At 34.3% G+C, this 18,298-nt stretch overlaps 1 pseudogene; it reads right to left on the reverse strand.

The window, feature by feature from the left end:
* Positions 1-3,057: 3,057 nt before the first annotated feature.
* Positions 3,058-4,805, reverse strand: LOC137822252 (uncharacterized protein At2g24330-like; annotated as a pseudogene).
* Between the last annotated feature and the right edge of the window lie 13,493 nt (positions 4,806-18,298).

The raw sequence follows: 18,298 nt of genomic DNA on the forward strand, positions 1-18,298 counted from the left end.
GGATAAATGGGTGGACAATGTTTCCTTAAAACATAAATTCCCTAGACTTTTCTCGTTATCTTTGGATACTGGTCGCACCATATCACAAGTTGGGATTTGGAACAATAATAATTGGTTGTGGAAGTTGAGCTGGAGAAAAAATCTTTTTGTGTGGGAATCTAGTCTGACTGATCTTTTATTGCAGGAATTGGAGAACAAGAGGTTAACAAGAGAAGGTGAAAGTACAATTGATAAATGGCTTTGGAGGGATACATGTTGTATGAAATTTTCTGTGAAGGTTGCCTATAATATTCTCTTGGGGGAGGAGTCTATCCTGGTTGGGGACCCATTTGTGGAGTTTTGGAAGTTAAAGATTTTACCATCATCACAAGTTACGGCTTGGAAGGTGTTATGTAATGTGATAGCTACTGAGGACAATCTCTTGAGACGTGGTATACCTATGGTGTGTGCTCGATGTCCCTTATGTGGTGTGGAGGAAGAGACCGTTAGGCATATATTTTTTGAGTGTAGGGTCTCTTGGAGAATTTGGGGAATGTGTCTCGAGTGGTTGGGGTATTCTTCGGTCCTACATTGTGATGCACAATTGCACTTTAAGATGTTTAAACCTATAGGTGCGAAACATGCTATTGGTAGGTGGGGGGTATTTGGGTAGGCATAGTAAGTGAAATTTGGAACCATACGAATAGGGTTGTTTTTTATAACGGGCGTGTAGATATAGTGGAGGTTTTCTCTTTGACACAAAGGAAGACTTGGTCCTACGTCACGACAAAGGAAAATGTGGTTAATTTTTCCTACTCAGACTGGTGCTTGGAACCTCAATGTTATATGAGGTATTTGAAAGATTAATATTTGGTGTTTCTTGTGTATTCTTATCCAGGTTTGGAAGGTATTGTGTGTTTGTGCAGGTTGTCTGGGTCATTTCTATTTGGCAAGGTCGGACTGATGGTTTTGTTCTGGACTGCGGTAAAGGAAGTGTTTTTTATGTATGCTTATCAGTTTGGTGTTGGAATCTTTAGGGTGTTTGAGCTGTGGCAAATGTATATGTGTCGTTTTTTGTTACTGTTGTGTCCAGTTTGAGAAGCTGCTATGTGCCTTTTGCAGGTCATCTTTGGTTTATGTACTCTTCTCGTAGGATCGGTTTGTTGATGTTAGCACTTGGTTATTTGGTACAATTCAGCTTGCTACAAATGGCTTAGTTGTTGGATGTTGTGTCTTGTATTGGTTTGTCGAGTTTGACACTTGATTATGGTACTTCATGATGGCAAAAACCTTGTTTAGTTGTTGGATGTATGTCCTTGATTGAGGGTGTGACCTCTTTGAGGGGTTGATGTAACTGTATTTGTTGAGTTTATATATCTTGTACTGGGATTTTATCTTGATCTGTAGTGCAATGTTTGTTGGATCCTTAGTTGGTAGGGTGCTAGAAAACTTGTTTTTTGAGTTTTGTATAAGGGTTGGGACACCCTGAAGTGTCTCATTTTATTTTATTTATTCTTTATCGATAAAAAAAAATGTAAACAGTGTAAACAGTTCCAAAATTCTATATGACCGATTAGGTCTAGATACATAATCAATCCTGGTTAAGATGATTAAGGTGTATACCTACTCATGTGATTTTTTTTTATGAAAAAAACAGTAATTATGAACAAATTAATTAATATATTATTAAAAAAGAAATATGAGATTTTGATAGAATAAATGAATAATTATAATATTAATTTATATAGTATGTTTTTTCTAACTTATTCCAATTAATTTCATAATTTAATTTATGTTGTGGATGGAAGGAAGAATGAATTGAATTCTTTCTCATTTTGTTTAGCATGCAATCAAATATCTTATCTTCTTTAAAATTCTACATATTTTTTACTGAACGGTTATTTTCTGTTTTTTACATATTTACAAGTGATGATGGATTTTAGAAAAGTTATTTTTAGAAATGTTAAAAACATTACAAACAATTATTTGACATTCTAATAACATTAAATAAAGTTTATTATTTTAGTTGATATATATATTTTTTGTAACTTTCACCTAATATTTTTTTGAATTATAGAATAGTTTAGTTAATACGATAATTTAAAGTAAATTTATATCTCTTACCCATGATAGTGAACATTCAAAAGAATTTTACTTAACTTTGTTTTGTTTTATATTTTTAACAACAATTTTACAATAATTATTGTAGGAATACACATCCTTATTATAATAATAACATCATCCACTATTTTGCACAAGATAAAGAAAAAAAAAATAAAAATTCATCTTTTCTTATAATCTTTCTATAAGAGTTTATCATTCTTTTATGTATAAAAGAAAATAAAAAAAAACAGTAAATGCATTATTTATATTTTTTATATATTTAACTATTTTTTTAATATTTAAAATATTTTCATTACGTTTAACATAAAAGGACATAATTAAATAAATGATATTTTATTATTATATGAAATTTTTTATCTTCAATTATATTAAATTTTTATCTTATTTTAAGAGAATAAAATAATAATTTACTAATGATTCAAAGGAGAAGGCAACAAGAAATAAAGAAATAAACTATAAATTGTGTTGTTAAAAATTATTAAAAAACATTTAAATAAATAATAGTTGCACACGCGCATGTATTTTAACTTACTTATTTATATTTAAAGTACTTATTATTAATGGTTACATTTTTATTATAATAAAATAAATAATATAAATAATTATTTGTAAATAAATAAATTTTATTTTGTACTTATTTATGATTTTTTATTTCCAACAATCTTATTTTCTGTTATTCTTGTTTTAAAATAAATAAGAGTATCACGCTTGGTGGAATGAATAACCATGTAAAGAGTGCTGCAAAGACCATCAAAGTATCCACGCTGGAATCAATGAATAACCATGTAAAAAGTGCCGTGCACAGACCACGAGCAGTATCAAAGCATTTGAGCAGTTTTCCTTTGGCAAAGCAAACCAAGAAAACCAACGGCTAGTTTGTGTGGAGACATGTGATCCCTAGTTTGTGTGGAGACATGTGATCCCAACAGCTGGATCATAAAAAGAGCCGTTGTTTTAATAAACTTTCTCATCCATATTTGCCCCTTCTGTTACTTCCCCAATCTCAGAGCTAGAAGCACTTCCAGGACTACAGCCTGTGATTACACTCTCGGCTGCAGAAACCCTAATATTCTTAAATGCATCACTGACACTATTGTCTGTTTTTTGAGAGTCCCGTGTTTGGAGAAGTAAGACCACCAGAGATAGGCTCATCCACTTGCTTAGGTTTGTTTAGGGCATGACAGTGTGATAAATGGGAAATCCTCCTTCCGAGATAGACCTCAAAGAAAATAATAATAGATAAAAATACACATCAACATGATCTAATGCAAAAGGGCATCAGACTGTGCTGGATCCTCACCCACAAGCAAAGCTGCAATTCTTGCAATCCATCCACCATCTTGTGTGTTTGAACTTTGAGGTTGGTGGTGTTCAACAACAACAGGTTCATCACCAGGATTTGGTGTGCCTGCATGCCCTTGGACTAGTGCATCTAGATTGAACTTGCCTCCCATTTCCAAGTCCAGAGGACTGCATAAGTTCAACATCATTGCTCTTCTCTATTGGAACACGGCAATTGAGTTCATCTACCAGATACACTCTCAAATCAGAATCTGCACCCACCTTAGATGCTAAAACAGTTGCAGCAGCTGCTTTTGCAGCTGGGTCTGGATCATATCTCTGAATAGATCACAAGCATAACACACAATAGTATTAACATACATACAAATGAATACCATCAAGGGCTGCTCTTCACTAATGCACTATAGAGTTACACATTGACACAACAGCTTAAAATCAATTAAATAAATGAACCTTTACAGCACTCAGTCACATGACTTTATTCACATGCTGACATTATTGATTCTTCAGGAAAATAGAAACATGGGTGTTGAATGTCATGGAAACTAATTATTACCAGTGAGAAATTACTTATTAGTATCAAATGCTGCTCCATCATGCATCTGTATTTAGACAAGTTTCATTAGAAACGTTTCAACATTATGATTACATGAACTGCAGGAACTTCTAATGAACTTTAAATACTACTGTGATCAGTATTTGCATGGAGCTATGAATACGACAGCATGAAGAATATAAGGCATTATTTCATAAAAAAGCATTCACTTAGGAAGTACTAAACTACACACTTTTACACTGGCTCTATCAATTATTGAAGGCATTGACACAGAAGTGTATCAACAAGTTTTACTTAAACTCACTTTGAAACTTGTCATCCTATTTTAATTGAAAATATTCTCATGTTATTTTATTGGACAAAATTCTAATGGCAGAGATGAATTAGATCAATGAGTACCACCCAATTACATCAATCCTGGACTTATAACAAAAACTTTAAAATCCCATAAACATAAATGACACTTCATACTCAATTACTGTTGACCACACAAAACTTTGATTATTAAATATAGATAAAAATGTGATGCATGTTAACTATAAAGCTTAAAATATTTACACATCCTTGTGAAGCTTATAAATGCTGGCAGCAGATGCCAGTGCAGACACAAGAAACATTGGCAAAACACGAAGTGTCCTCATTTTCCAATCCATATCAATTGATCTTGTAGTCATAACAGCATAAACTACAGCAATATCCTGAAAGTTTATACTATATTAAGCCAAATTGCATCTTGTAGTCACTCTGATTGATCATATAGGTTTAAATATAGGTTTAATTATTCATTTGATTCCTATATTTACAAAAACATTATCTTTTTAGTATGTATACTTAAATCACCCATTTTAACTTCTTTAGATACATTTTTAATTTCAATAAAGATTAAAACTATGCATGTAAATACTAAAAAATTAGAGATGACATGTAATAGGACTATAAAGAAAGTTTATATATAATTATAAAGAACAAATGAGAAATTAAACTATAATATAATATCATAACTTTAATATAATATATAACTTTCATCTAATATATATTCATGTTATATATATTTGTTTGAATTATAGAAGAGTTCAGTAAATATGATAATTTAAAGTAAATTTATATCTTTTAGGAAAACACATCCTCATTACAATAATAAGAGTTCATCTTTTCTTATAATCTTTCTATAAGAGTTTATCACTGTATAAAATAAAAGAAAAAAAATAATGGATTTCTTTATCTTAAATTATATTAAATTTTTATCTTATTTTAAGAGAATAAAACAAAATTTAATAATGATTCAAAGGACAACGCAACAAGAAATAAAGAAATAAATTATAAATTTTTTTGTTTGAAAATATTAAAAAACATTCAAATAAATAACACTTGTTTTAAATCTTTCCCGCAGATAAGATGATATTTACACAAGTCCACATATCATGTCTTTCAACTAACTTATTTATATTTTAAATATTTATAATTAATGGTTAGATTTTTATTATAATAAATAAATAATTAAAATAATAAATAAGTAATATAAAATATTATTTGTAAATAAATAAATTTTATTTTGTACTCATTCATCCTTTCCTATTTTAAACAATCTTTATCTCCCTCTCTGTTGTTTTTTTTATTATTTCTCATATTTTTGTCCAAAGAAAACATGTGAAAAAATATATTAATTGTATTAAAATATATTGTATAAAAGAATATAGTTTGTTAAATAGAAATCATGATATTAAAAAACTAATGATACTAAACAATTAAATATTTAATTTATATTTTTCACACATTTTCTTTATTAAATTTTTTTTTTTACTTTTTCTCCTTTCAAAATCAATCAAGACACAAACATAGACATACTTAATAAATTTGATTGTTTAAAAATAAAAATTTTAAGACTTTTAAAATATTAATGATTTTTTCTTTATTCAAATTTTAATATTGTAATTTATATTAAACTAATCATTTTTATTACGTAATATATTTTAAGACACTTAATATATTACTCTTAAGATGTGAGAATTTTTTTAAAAAGTAAACGAATATATTAATTAATTCTAAAGTTAATAGGTTTAATTTTATTAATTTTTTATTTTCTTTTATGTTTTAAATAAAATTTGTTGGAAATAAACACTCATATACTTTGCTTATCGGTAACGGAGGAGGTGCAAAAGGAGCATGCGTGGAACAGAAGAGCTGCGAATGAATTAAGCTGATGAGGGTTGACTCTGCACAACTTCACATATAAAAGTAATTAAGATAAGTGTAATGGCAAACATGGTGGAGAACACTGCTATCACAACCCCCTTGCTTGGACTGGCCCTGCTTTTGAAACAATACCTAACACACCGGCGTGGTTGGCTTTGAGTGCAGTTGGATGGATGTCCTCTTCTATGTCCTTTGATACTTTGAATGAAGAATTTTTAAAGGGGGGTATGAGCAGAATCAAGCTTAGATTTATGGGTGATAACCTTGTGCTTCTAACGCCCAAAGACGGTGATAGAATGGAGGATATCATTAAGCTCAATAATGAATGGTTCGTCTCCCTTTTCGATGACATCAAACCCTGGTCCGAATCTCATGTCGCAAAGCATAAAATAGTTTGGGTAAGGTGCTATGGGATCCCTTTAACCTTGTGGAGTGAACAGTGTTTCAAGAAGGTGGTTGGAGAAGTAGCATCCCTGGTACAGATTGATGAGTCTACTAGACAATGGGAAAACTTGGAGTTCGCCCGTTTGCAGGTTAGAGTACGCAAAGCATGCAAAGTGGATATGGTGAAGGAGTATAGGATCAACGGGCAGGTCTGTAATGTTGTCATTACAGAGGAGATACCTAGTAGAGAACGAGGAGAATGTTTGTGTCACAATGATCACTACGAATCCTCCGATAGTATATCGTCATCGGATACCGTGGTGGAGGAAACATACCACGCCGAAAGGTTGTCCGATGAAGGGGAAGAGTGCGAAGACGGTGGTCCGCGGCGGGATGAGGACCCCGAGGTGGTGGGGTTGACCCAAACCTCGATACCAACTAACCGAAAGTTTTAGAGAATAAGGCTGCGAGCGATACTGGGTGTTAGTCTAAAGGTGGGTTCTCTTTCCTTAAAATGGCAAAACGTGTGCAAGGAGGGTCTGAAGGAGGAGCAGCTTTAGCTGCTGTGAGCCAAGTCAACGAGGCATGCAAGGTATTCCAGGACTCGTTGGCTAACCTAATAGAAGGGGCTTATGGGTGCAACTTCCCAACAAATGGGCCGAAGCAAGGTCAGGCCCAATCAACAATGAGAGGTACGGTTAGTAAAGAAGGAATTATAAGGGGCCCAATGTCAGGAAGCAACGGGGGAAAAACGGTTAGTCGCAGTGGGAAGGAAGGGCTTGCTACCATGGCTGCGTCAAATCCACATCGTACGAAGGAAGAGGGGGATCATTGTGCAGAGATGCAAACACGGGTGAATGAATCTGATGTTAACCCATGCCAAGCTGTCCACTGTAGTAGCGAGAGAGAGAGCTCATCTACGGGGAGCTCGGACCCCCCAATCAAGCGAAAGTGTTAAGTGGTGCAAGAGGACCAACGGTGTAGAATCAAGTGTGGAACACGACGCTTTGTCTAAAGGAGAAGTTGGTTGTAAGTCATCATCGGAATTTCGTAGACTGAGGTCTATGGGAGGGATGGGAACGCAAAATGCACAACCAAAGTGGAGGTCGAATGGGGGAGTAGGAACACTCCATCATGGGGTAAACCCTGTCTCTAGGCTTAGCCACTGTTCCTTGGCGGAATCGAGCACAGACATTCATCATTGCAACGATCGGTTGAAGCTGGATGTCAATGATGCGGAATCAGTGCGAATCTGGGAGTTGGGACGCAATCTCGGATTGGAGTGTTCAGGGGGCGAGGGGAATCTAGTTGAAGAATTGGATCGGCTAGAGGAAAGGGATAAGGATGATAAAGAGGTTTCTTGGGTGGGAAGTGTGAAGGAGTTACCATGATTATAATCAGTCTCAATATTAGAGGGTTGGGAGGGGGGATAAAAGCAAGGTATTTGAGTCACCTTGTGTCTAAGGAGGGTGCTGTTTTCCTCTGTTTGTAGGAAACGAAAACTTCCTCTTTCTCAGATGCCAGATGTTTTCTGTTGTGGAAGAGTAGTAATATTGGATGGATCCATCATGAAGGGATTAATGGGGCAGGAAGTATGTTAACAATGTGGAATAAGGAAACATTTGAGTATGGAAGCCGCGCTATTGGGACTGGCTTTATCGCTATAGCGGGCTATCATCTTGAAACAAAATGTCATTGTGTGGTGGTAAATGTTTATGCAGCATGTAATTTACATGATAAAATTCTCTTGTGGGAAGCATTAACGACTCTCAAGCAATCGTACCAGAATTTGCCTTGGTGTCTATGTGGTGATTTCAATGCTGTTAGGAGGCCCGAGGATAGGAAAGGGATTAGAGGCCACTCAAGTCAAAAGAAGGAGATTGCAGGTTTTAACAATTTTATTCAAAATAATGGTTGGATGGACATTCCTGGCGTAGGGAAAAGGTTTACATGGTTTAAAGCGAATGGCACAGCAAAGAGTAGACTGGATAGATTTCTGGTCTCTGAAGAGTGGCTCCAAATTTGGCCAGCATCCAAACAGTATGTGCAACAGAGAGTCGTCTCGGATCACTGTGCTCTAGTCTTAAAATCATGTGTTAAAGATTGGGGGCCTAAACCTTTTCGAACCCTCGATGTATGGCTGAAGGAACCAGGGTTCATTGCAATGGTAAAGGTTAAATGGGAATCATATCAGGTGGAAGGTAATCGCATTTCCGCTCTGAAAGAAAAGCTGAAACTCTTAAAGGCTGATCTTAAAGAGTGGAATAGAAGGGTTTTTGGTTGTGTGGAATCGGAAAAAAGACGTATTGAGATGGAAATTGAGAATTTAGACGGGGAGGATGACATTGATGCTCTAGAGGACGAGGGAAGGCAGAGAAGGCTGGATCTGATCAGTCAACTGGGGTTGGTTAATAGAAAGCTAGATTCCATTTATAGGCAAAAAGCAAGGGTGAATTGGCTAAAGCATGGGGACTCTAACTCCAATTTTTTCCATTCTGCGATTCGATGGAGAAGGTTAAAAAATGAGGTCAAAGGAGTTGTGGTGAACTCTCAGTGGTGTGAGGAACCAGAAGTTGTAAGGAGGGAAGTAAAGTCTCTCTTTGAGAAGAGATTCATGGCTACGCAGGACTTTGGTGTACATTTGGGTTCAGTGGAATTCAGGTCGTTGCCCTTGGAGGTAAGCAGGAATATGGTAGTCAGCTTCACTGAGGAAGAAGTGAAGAATGCCGTATGGGAATGTGGAGGCTCAAAAAGCCCGGGCCCGGACGGGTTCAACTTCAATTTCATTAAGAGTTGTTGGGAAGTGCTTAAGGTGGATGTTATGGCAGCAGTGCAACTTTTCCATAAGACTGGTTCTCTTCCGAAAGGTTGCAATGCTTCCTTCATTGCGCTTATCCCCAAAGTAAGAGATCCGTCCTCGCTCGATCAATTCAGACCCATCTCTCTTGTTGGTGTAATATACAAGATTATTACTAAAGTCTTGTCAAGCCGTATGAAGAATATTATGTCGTTTATCATTGATGAATGTCAGTCAGCCTTTATTAGTGGAAGAGGATTATTGGACAGTGTCGTTATGGCCAATGAGATCCTTGAGGATATAAAGAGAAATGGTAAAAGTGGGGTGTGCTTCAAGGTGGATTTTGAAAAGGCATACGACTCGGTGAGATGGAGTTTTTTGTTCGATATGCTACACAGGCTAGGCTTCCATGTTAAGTGGATCTCGTGGGTTAAAGGATGCTTGGCTTCATCGTCAGTATCTGTGTTGGTTAATGGGAGCCCTACGGAGGAATTCAAACCTTCTAGGGGGTTGAGACAGGGAGATCCAATGGCTCCATTCCTTTTCTTAGTGGTTGCTGAAGGTTTAGCAGGTTTGGTCAGACAAGCGCTGAGAACGAATGTCCTTAGGGGGCTCAAGGTGGGAAGAAATAATGTTGAATGTTGTCTGCTACAGTTCGCAGATGACACACTTTTTTTGTGTGAGGATTCCTTTGATAGCATTTTTGCAATTAAGGCTATCCTTCGGTGCTATGAGATTGCATCGAGTCTGAAAGTCAACTTCCATAAGTCCAAGTTGTCCGGTATTAAAGTGGACGGGTTTGCCATGAGCACGTATGCCAAAACTCTGAATTGTAATACGATGAAGCTTCCGTTCCAATATCTGGGGGTTGAGGTGGGTGGTAACCCGAGGAAGATACAGTTCTGGGATCCAGTAGTTAAAAAGGTCGAAGCCAAACTTAGTTCTTGGAAGGGGAGATTTCTTTCAATGGCAGGACGAATCTGTTTGTTGAAATCAGTGTTCACAGCCATTCCTCTGTTCTATCTCTCCATTTTTAAAGCTCCTGTAGCAGTGTACAATAAAATCAGTAGCATTCAGCGGAAGTTCCTATGGGCGTGGGGAAAGCAGACTAAGTCGATATCCTGGGTAAGCTGGGATAATGTGTGTAAGCCCCTAGAGTTAAGAGGCTTGGGGGTGAAGAATATGAAGAACTTTAATGTGGCCCTCCTGGCTAAATGGAGATGGAGGCTCATGAGTAGTGAAGGAGGTAAGTGGAAAGAGATTATATAATCTAAATACGATACAGGAGCCGAAAATATGAACCTGAGGTCGAAGTACCAATCATGGTGGTGGAAGGATCTCACTAAAATCTGTGGTGAAGGTGTCGAAGACGGTTGGTTCCAAAAGGCCATTGGGTGGAAAGTAGGTAACGGAGCCAGAGTGAGATTCTGGGAGGATGTGTGGCTTGGGAATGAATGCCTTAGATCGGTTTACCCTAGACTCTTTTCCTTGTCTCTTGATCAAGGTAAAAGGGTGGGGGAGGTAGGAGTATGGGAAGAGACTACCTGGCAGTGGAATCTGAACTGGAGGAGGGGTAGATTCCAATGGGAGACGGATATGGAGGATGATCTCTTGTCCAGACTTAGTACGGGCGCTGTGTGGAAGGATTCCCTTGACCAACTACTATGGAAGGGGGACCAGAAGGGTATGTTCTCTGTTAAGTCAGCGTACTCTATGTTGGATAATCACTAATGCTCAACTGCAAGAGAAGGTGTGTTTAGTCTCCTATGGCAAGCTAAAGCCATGCCCAAGGTACTTACGACAGCCTGGAGAATTCTCATTGATAGAATTCCTAATAGAGTTAATTTGTTGAGAAGAGGTGTGCAGGTGACATCAACTCATTGTGTTCTTTGTAATCTGTCGGAGGAATCCTCTCAACACCTTTTTCTAGAATGCGATTTTGCTCAACAAGTGTGGTCTCAGTGTTATAGGTGGATTGGTATTCTAGGTGTCCAAAATAAAGATCTCATGAACCACTTTATGAATTTTCATCTAACCCATTTGTCCAGTCAACAGAATCAAGTATGGCTAGGTTTTTGGGCGGCCGTTGTTAGCTGTATTTGGGAGCACAGGAACATAGTGGCGTTTAGACAAGGGGTGCCTGACCCGATGAGATTTTCCAGAACGCTCAGCTGCAGTCCTGGTTGTGGTTAAAGCACAAAACATCAGATTTCTCGTACGCTTTCTCGGACTGGCTTTTGTATCCGAACCAGTGCCTCCTTTTGGTTCGCTGAGTGGTTGAAGCAAGGGCTGGAACAGGTATGGCGTAGTAAGGAAGTGAGGGTGGTTTTTTAGCAGGTTTAAGGTGTTCGCGCCTTTGCTGTTGGCAGTAGCCGGTTTCGGGAGTTTATCCCTGAAAGTGGACTTGGTACTCCCCTGGGACAGGCCTCTGCTGTTCCTGTTATTTCTAGATGGATCTTTTTGCTGTGTTTGTTACTGCGGTAGCGTAAATCTGAGGGATAGATGGGGGTGTAGAAGGAGTGTGTGTTTTATTCTTCTGAATTCTGCAGCCTTTAGTGGGGATCCATAGTTTTCTGGTGCTCCTTGGAAGAAATATGTCAGAAACAGAGCTTGTTTAGTATCAGGGCGGTACAAAATGAGGTAGTCTTATAGCGTTGACAAAATTCCATGTTCAAAAACCACTGAAGGCAAAAACCCCATAATCTTTGGTGGACCATGCTCAAAAACTCCATGGCTTAGTTGGAAATGCAATCACTGAAGTTAATGCATGGCTGAAGTGGGAGAGAGCAGAAGACAAGAATTGCTATGCAGCCTTTGAAGCAGCGGGCACCGATTATGCGTGCGTAGTCGGTGGTCGCCGAAGGTATGCAAAGGTCAACATGATCGCCGGTTGATAAAGCGGCGTTCTCCATAGGTCAACATGATCGCCGATCGATGAAGCGGCGTTCTCCATATGTGTATAGTCGGTGGTCGTCGAAGTTATGCAAAGGTCAACATGATTGCTGGTCGATGAAACGGCGAACTTTATGTGTGCGTAGTCGGTGGTCGCCGAACGTATGCAAAGGTCAACATGATCGCCAGTTGATAAAGCGGCGTTCTCCATAGGTCAACATGATCGCCGGTCGATGAAACGGCGATCTCCATGCGTGCGTAGTCGGTGCTCGTCGAAGTTATGCAAAGGTCAACAAGATCGTCCGTCGAGGAAGCGGCGCTCTCCATCTGTGTGTAGTCAGTGGTCGCCGAAGTTATGCAATGTGCATGGGTAACTCGTCGCGTGGCGAGGTGAATGATGAATGCCAACACCGGGAAGCCGCTTTTGGCCACACTTTTGCAATGGCGAGTCAATACAGATGAATAGCAAAAACAAGAGATTGGCTGGTGGACATTGCTCAAACAACACAAATCTCTGACTTATGCAGATTTGACCTATGTTTTCTGTTGCTAGACTATATAGAATGAGAGGAGGAAGGAGGTGCTGTGGCATGTGGGGATGCCTAATGACGTTGTTGCTTCTGTGTGTTCTTGTTTTCTTAGTGTAATTAGAGGTATGGTGTTGTTTTAATGCTAGCTTTTGCAGCGTTTTATTGCAAACAGTTCAACCTCTTTTTTCTATGAGGGTGTTTTATGTAAAAGGGTTGAGATACCCCTTTGTATCTCCTCTAATTTTAATTCCATTCTTTGCTGATAAAAAAAAAACAACCCCCTTACTTGGATTAACTGTTTGAAGGTCTTTGGAAGGTTCTGTTCTTGTGACCATTAATGATGAATCACCATTATGTCCTTATCTCACAAATTTGCATGCCTAATGACCGTTGAATTTAGGTTTTTTCTGTGCTAAGAAATAAAAAAACCAGATATTTGTGAGTTCCAAAATTCCAAAATTCTATATGAACGATTAGGTCTGGATACATAATCAATTCTGGTTAAGATGGTTAAAATGATTAAGGTGTACACCTACTGATGTGGGTTTTTTTTATGAGAAAAACAATAATTATGAACAAATTAATTAATATATTATTAAAAAATAAATATGAGAATTTGATAGAATAAATAAATAATTGTAATATTAAATGATATAGTATATTTTTTCTAATTTATTGCAATTAATTTCATAATTTAATTTATGTTGTGGATGGAAAAGAAAGAATGAAGTGTTGAATTCTATCAGATTTTGTTTAGCATGCAATCAAATATTTTATCTTATTTAAAATTCTACATATTTCTTAGATAAGTGAATGGTTATTTTCTGTTTTTTTTACATATTTACAAGTGATAATGGATTTTGGAATTGTTCTTTTAGTGATGTTAAAAAGATTACAAACAATTATTTGACATTCTAATAACATTAAATAAACTTTATTATTTTAGTTTATATATATATATATATATATATATATATACTTGTAATTTTCACCTAATATATATGTTCATGTTATATATATATATATATATATTGTTTGAATTATAGAAGAGCGAATATGATAATTTAAATAATTTATATCTCTTACCCACTTAATGATAGTGAACATTAAAAGAATTTTACTTAACTTTGTTTTGTTTTATGTTTTTAACAACATACATTGAATTTACAATAATTCTTGTAGGAATACACAATCTTATTACAATAATAAAACCATGTACTATTTTGCATAAGATAAAGAACATACAAAAAATAAGAATTCATCTTTTCTTATAATCTTTCTACAAGAGTTTATCGTTCCTTTATGCATAAAAGAATATAAAATAAAAAAAAGTGCATGCATTATTTATTTAGTTTTCATTATTTATATTTTTATATATTTAACTATTTTTTTTAATATTTAAAATATTTTTATTAAGTTTAGCATAAAAAAAACATAATTAAATAAATGATATTTTTATTATTATATGAATTTTTTTTATCTTAAATTATATTAAATTTTTATCTTATTTTAAGAAAAAAAAATAATAATTTAATAATGATTCAAAGGACAACGCAACAAGAAATAAACTATAAATTGTGTTATTAAAGAATATTTAAATAAATAATACTTGCACACGTGTACATCATCATGTGTTTCAACTTACTTATTTATATTTAAAATATTGATTATTAATGGTTACATTTTTATTATAATAAAATAATATAAATTATTAGTTGTAAATAAATAAATTTTATTTTCTATTCATTCATCATTTTCTATTTCAAACAATCTTCATTTTCGCTTATTTTTTTTTTAATTTCTCATAATTCTGTCCAAAGAAAATGAGAGATAATATATTAATTGTATTAAAATATATTGTATAAAAAAATATAATTAGTTAAATAGAAATCATGATATTAAAAAGCTAATGATACTAAACAATTAAATACTTAATTTCTATTTTTTACATATTGACAAAGACGTAAAATATATCTAAAATTAACAAAAATTTTATTTTATTTTCTTTCTTCCAAAACAATTTTTGCTTAAATTTGTGACCACAAAAATTTAAAAGTTTTGATATGTCAAAATTATTTTTTTATCAAATAAAAAATATTATTATTTGCCGATTCTTCTAACAAACACACTACACCAACATGTTAACTATATAGGTAATAAATGAAGGGATACAATATAAATTTTGGATAAACAAAATTATAATAAATATTAAAAAATACATGAAACAATTATTAAAAACTAGTTGTAAATTATTAAAAGTCGCTAAAAAATTAAGAAAGGAAAACAGTTGATCCCATTAATTTAGCACAGTGTAAATATAAATTAACTAAGAATATTAAGCTCTCATTTAATAAAATATAAGGACTCCATTCTCTAGTGTAAATAGAAATGTATACTATAACCTCCATGAGAAAAGTAATTGAAGGAAAAGTGAACTTAAAGTTGTTTTTGATTGAAAAGTGAAAATAAATAAAAAATTGAGAAAGTGAAAATGGGAAAATTTGAAAGAAAAATGTAAAGAAAATGAATGTATTTGGATTGAGATATGTTAAAGTTTGTTTGTGAAACTTTTTTATTGAAATTTATAATTAATGTGATGTGAACAAACCCTACAAATCTTTGCTATGAGAAGTACATCCATAAAGAGAAACAAACTCTACAAATAAAAACAAAGCCTAAAAATAAACACCTTTGTAAGAAAAAAATGATTAGTCAACAAAAATTGTGAAGGTGACGTATCATCTCTCAATAAAACCTTCATCACAGAACTTGTAACTTTTTTTGTCCTTTCATAAATCATGCACACAAGACTACACCCTTTTAAACTATCTTTGACTCATCCGGCCAATAAATTACAGTATCAGGTTGCTGATAGCTTATGGAATGAATAAATGAATGACCATGGTGGGAAGTAGGGGATGGAAAAGAAATTAGGTTCTGGAAGGATAAATGGGTGGACAATGTTTCCTTAAAACATAAATTCCCTAGACTTTTCTCGTTATCTTTGGATACTGGTCGCACCATATCACAAGTTGGGATTTGGAACAATAATAATTGGTTGTGGAAGTTGAGCTGGAGAAAAAATCTTTTTGTGTGGGAATCTAGTCTGACTGATCTTTTATTGCAGGAATTGGAGAACAAGAGGTTAACAAGAGAAGGTGAAAGTACAATTGATAAATGGCTTTGGAGGGATACAGGTTGTATGAAATTTTCTGTGAAGGTTGCCTATAATATTCTCTTGGGGGAGGAGTCTATCCTGGTTGGGGACCCATTTGTGGAGTTTTGGAAGTTAAAGATTTTACCATCATCACAAGTTACGGCTTGGAAGGTGTTATGTAATGTGATAGCTACTGAGGACAATCTCTTGAGACGTGGTATACCTATGGTGTGTGCTCGATGTCCCTTATGTGGTGTGGAGGAAGAGACCGTTAGGCATATATTTTTTGAGTGTAGGGTCTCTTGGAGAATTTGGGGAATGTGTCTCGAGTGGTTGGGGTATTCTTCGGTCCTACATTGTGATGCACAATTGCACTTTAAGATGTTTAAACCTATAGGTGCGAAACATGCTATTGGTAGGTGGGGGGTATTTGGGTAGGCATAGTAAGTGAAATTTGGAACCATACGAATAGGGTTGTTTTTTATAACGGGCGTGTAGATATAGTGGAGGTTTTCTCTTTGACACAAAGGAAGACTTGGTCCTACGTCACGACAAAGGAAAATGTGGTTAATTTTTCCTACTCAGACTGGTGCTTGGAACCTCAATGTTATATGAGGTATTTGAAAGATTAATATTTGGTGTTTCTTGTGTATTCTTATCCAGGTTTGGAAGGTATTGTGTGTTTGTGCAGGTTGTCTGGGTCATTTCTATTTGGCAAGGTCGGACTGATGGTTTTGTTCTGGACTGCGGTAAAGGAAGTGTTTTTTATGTATGCTTATCAGTTTGGTGTTGGAATCTTTAGGGTGTTTGAGCTGTGGCAAATGTATATGTGTCGTTTTTTGTTACTGTTGTGTCCAGTTTGAGAAGCTGCTATGTGCCTTTTGCAGGTCATCTTTGGTTTATGTACTCTTCTCGTAGGATCGGTTTGTTGATGTTAGCACTTGGTTATTTGGTACAATTCAGCTTGCTACAAATGGCTTAGTTGTTGGATGTTGTGTCTTGTATTGGTTTGTCGAGTTTGACACTTGATTATGGTACTTCATGATGGCAAAAACCTTGTTTAGTTGTTGGATGTATGTCCTTGATTGAGGGTGTGACCTCTTTGAGGGGTTGATGTAACTGTATTTGTTGAGTTTATATATCTTGTACTGGGATTTTATCTTGATCTGTAGTGCAATGTTTGTTGGATCCTTAGTTGGTAGGGTGCTAGAAAACTTGTTTTTTGAGTTTTGTATAAGGGTTGGGACACCCTGAAGTGTCTCATTTTATTTTATTTATTCTTTATCGATAAAAAAAAATGTAAACAGTGTAAACAGTTCCAAAATTCTATATGACCGATTAGGTCTAGATACATAATCAATCCTGGTTAAGATGATTAAGGTGTATACCTACTCATGTGATTTTTTTTTATGAAAAAAACAGTAATTATGAACAAATTAATTAATATATTATTAAAAAAGAAATATGAGATTTTGATAGAATAAATGAATAATTATAATATTAATTTATATAGTATGTTTTTTCTAACTTATTCCAATTAATTTCATAATTTAATTTATGTTGTGGATGGAAGGAAGAATGAATTGAATTCTTTCTCATTTTGTTTAGCATGCAATCAAATATCTTATCTTCTTTAAAATTCTACATATTTTTTACTGAACGGTTATTTTCTGTTTTTTACATATTTACAAGTGATGATGGATTTTAGAAAAGTTATTTTTAGAAATGTTAAAAACATTACAAACAATTATTTGACATTCTAATAACATTAAATAAAGTTTATTATTTTAGTTGATATATATATTTTTTGTAACTTTCACCTAATATTTTTTTGAATTATAGAATAGTTTAGTTAATACGATAATTTAAAGTAAATTTATATCTCTTACCCATGATAGTGAACATTCAAAAGAATTTTACTTAACTTTGTTTTGTTTTATATTTTTAACAACAATTTTACAATAATTATTGTAGGAATACACATCCTTATTATAATAATAACATCATCCACTATTTTGCACAAGATAAAGAAAAAAAAAATAAAAATTCATCTTTTCTTATAATCTTTCTATAAGAGTTTATCATTCTTTTATGTATAAAAGAAAATAAAAAAAAACAGTAAATGCATTATTTATATTTTTTATATATTTAACTATTTTTTTAATATTTAAAATATTTTCATTACGTTTAACATAAAAGGACATAATTAAATAAATGATATTTTATTATTATATGAAATTTTTTATCTTCAATTATATTAAATTTTTATCTTATTTTAAGAGAATAAAATAATAATTTACTAATGATTCAAAGGAGAAGGCAACAAGAAATAAAGAAATAAACTATAAATTGTGTTGTTAAAAATTATTAAAAAACATTTAAAT

The sequence above is a fragment of the Phaseolus vulgaris genome, chromosome 9 (assembly GCF_051622355.1).
Source record: "Phaseolus vulgaris cultivar YP4 chromosome 9, ASM5162235v1, whole genome shotgun sequence".
In the NCBI taxonomy this organism is placed as follows: domain Eukaryota; kingdom Viridiplantae; phylum Streptophyta; class Magnoliopsida; order Fabales; family Fabaceae; genus Phaseolus; species Phaseolus vulgaris.